Below are 2,500 nucleotides of genomic sequence, written 5' to 3' on the forward strand. Positions count from 1 at the left end.
GAGTGGTCTGGCTAAGCACTGAGGGCTGTCGTGTGTATGTGTGTGTGTGTGTGTGTGTGTGTGTATGTGTGTGTGTAGAGCCCAGCGCTGTGAGGTCAGGGAGAGTTCTTTTTCAGAATTCAAGTGGGGTTCCATGGAAGTCCTAGGAGTTCCACTGTCTGTCACCACAGCTGGTCAGCAGCCAGATATAGACCCCATCTAGCTAATGAGTAACTGTCACACCTACACTGGAGTTCTATAATAAATGGACAAGTGCTTTTCCTGTTTGTTTCAATTCAATTGTTATGAGTGTGTCGGTTTGATTATACAGCAAGTGGGTTGTTCATTGTGTGTGTGTGTTTGTGTACACGTTTTACTATAGTAAACCAACTACAATTCAGAGAAGAGAGGACATTTTGCCTGTCCTCACTATTTTAGGCTTAGGGGTTAGGTTTAGGGTTAAGGTTTGGGTTAGGGTTAGGTTTATGGTTAGGAGTTAGAGAAAATATAATTTAAAAAATTTAAAAAGGTCCTCACAAATACAGTGGGGGAAAAAAGTATTTAGTCAGCCACCAATTGTGCATCTTCTCCCACTTAAAAAGATGAGAGAGGCCTGTAATTTTCATCATAGGTACACGTCAACTATGACAGACAAAATGAGAAAAAAAATCCAGAAAATCACATTGTAGGATTTTAATGATTTTATTTGCAAATTATGGTGGAAAATAAGTATTTGGTCAATAACAAAAGTTTCTCAATACTTTGTTATATACCCTTTGTTGGCAATGACACAGGTCAAACGTTTTCTGTAAGTCTTCACAAGGTTTTCACACACTGTTGCTGGTATTTTGGCCCATTCCTCCATGCAGATCTCCTCTAGAGCAGTGATGTTTTGGGGCTGTCGCTGGGCAACACAGACTTTCAACTCCCTCCAAAGATTTTCTATGGGGTTGAGATCTGGAGACTGGCTAGGCCACTCCAGGACCTTGAAATGCTTCTTACGAAGCCACTCCTTCGTTGCCCGGGCGGTGTGTTTGGGATCATTGTCATGCTGAAAGACCCAGCCACGTTTCATCTTCAATGCCCTTGCTGATGGAAGTAGGTTTTCACTCAAAATCTCACGATACATGGCCCCATTCATTCTTTCCTTTACACGGATCAGTCGTCCTGGTCCCTTTGCAGAAAAACAGCCCCAAAGCATGATGTTTCCACCCCCATGCTTCACAGTAGGTATGGTGTTCTTTGGATGCAACTCAGTATTCTTTGTCCTCCAAACACGACAAGTTGAGTTTTTACCAAAAAGTTCTATTTTGGTTTCATCTGACCATATGACATTCTCCCAATCCTCTTCTGGATCATCCAAATGCACTCTAGCAAACTTCAGACGGGCCTGGACATGTACTGGCTTAAGCAGGGGGACACATCTGGCACTGTAGGATTTGAGTCCCTGGCGGCGTAGTGTGTTACTGATGGTAGGCTTTGTTACTTTGGTCCCAGCTCTCTGCAGGTCATTCACTAGGTCCCCCCGTGTGGTTCTGGGATTTTTGCTCACCGTTCTTGTGATCATTTTGACCCCACGGGGTGAGATCTTGCGTGGAGCTCCAGATCGAGAGAGATTATCAGTGGTCTTGTATGTCTTCCATTTCCTAATAATTGCTCCCACAGTTGATTTCTTCAAACCAAGCTGCTTACCTATTGCAGATTCAGTCTTCCCAGCCTGGTGCAGGTCTACAATTTTGTTTCTGGTGTCCTTTGACAGCTCTTTGGTCTTGGCCATAGTGGAGTTTGGAGTGTGACTGTTTGAGGTTGTGGACAGGTGTCTTTTATACTGATAACAAGTTCAAACAGGTGCCATTAATACAGGTAACGAGTGGAGGACAGAGGAGCCTCTTAAAGAAGAAGTTACAGGTCTGTGAGAGCCTGAAATCTTGCTTGTTTGTAGGTGACCAAATACTTATTTTCCACCATAATTTGCAAATAAATTCATAAAAAATCCTGCAATATGATTTTCTGGAAAACTTTTTCTCATTTTGTCTGTCATAGTTGACGTGTACCTATTATGAAAATTACAGGCGTCTCTCATCTTTTTAAGTGGGAGAACTTGCACAATTGGTCGCTGACTAAATACTTTTTTTCCCCAGTGTATAGTAAGACATAGCTGTGTGTGTGTGTGTGTGTGTGTGTGTGTGTGACTCCTCCCCCTCTCTGTGTCACCAGGTAGAGTGGTTCCCAGGTAAAGCCCTCCTATGAGGTGAGGTTGAGTTGACCCCTGACCCCTGGCCAGCCCCCCAGCACCCCTCACGCAGCGACCCTCCACCAGGCAGCAGGACTAAGGGATGTCACGGGGCTTCCTCCTGCTCACGCTGCTCACAGTCTCCTCCAGCATCCAAGTGAGGCCGGAACACACACTCAGATATACAGTACCAGTCAAAAGTTTAGACACACCTACTCATTCAAGTGCAAAGCTGTCATCAAGGCATAGGGTGGCTACTTTGAAGAATCTAAAATCTAAAATATTTTT

General features: G+C 44.1%; 1 pseudogene across 1 annotated transcript in view; it reads left to right on the plus strand.

Annotated features, from left to right (window-relative positions):
• LOC311103270 (glucagon receptor-like) overlaps positions 1-2,500 on the plus strand; it is a 122,911-nt pseudogene that overhangs the window by 94,873 nt on the left and 25,538 nt on the right. Inside the window, exon 2 of the transcript XR_014615816.1 lies at positions 2,197-2,369. The product of XR_014615816.1 is annotated as a glucagon receptor-like (transcript). The remainder of the gene's footprint in view (positions 1-2,196; positions 2,370-2,500) is intronic.

The sequence above is a fragment of the Coregonus lavaretus genome (assembly GCF_964263955.1).
Source record: "Coregonus lavaretus genome assembly, chromosome: 28".
NCBI classification, from domain to species: Eukaryota; Metazoa; Chordata; class Actinopteri; order Salmoniformes; family Salmonidae; genus Coregonus; species Coregonus lavaretus.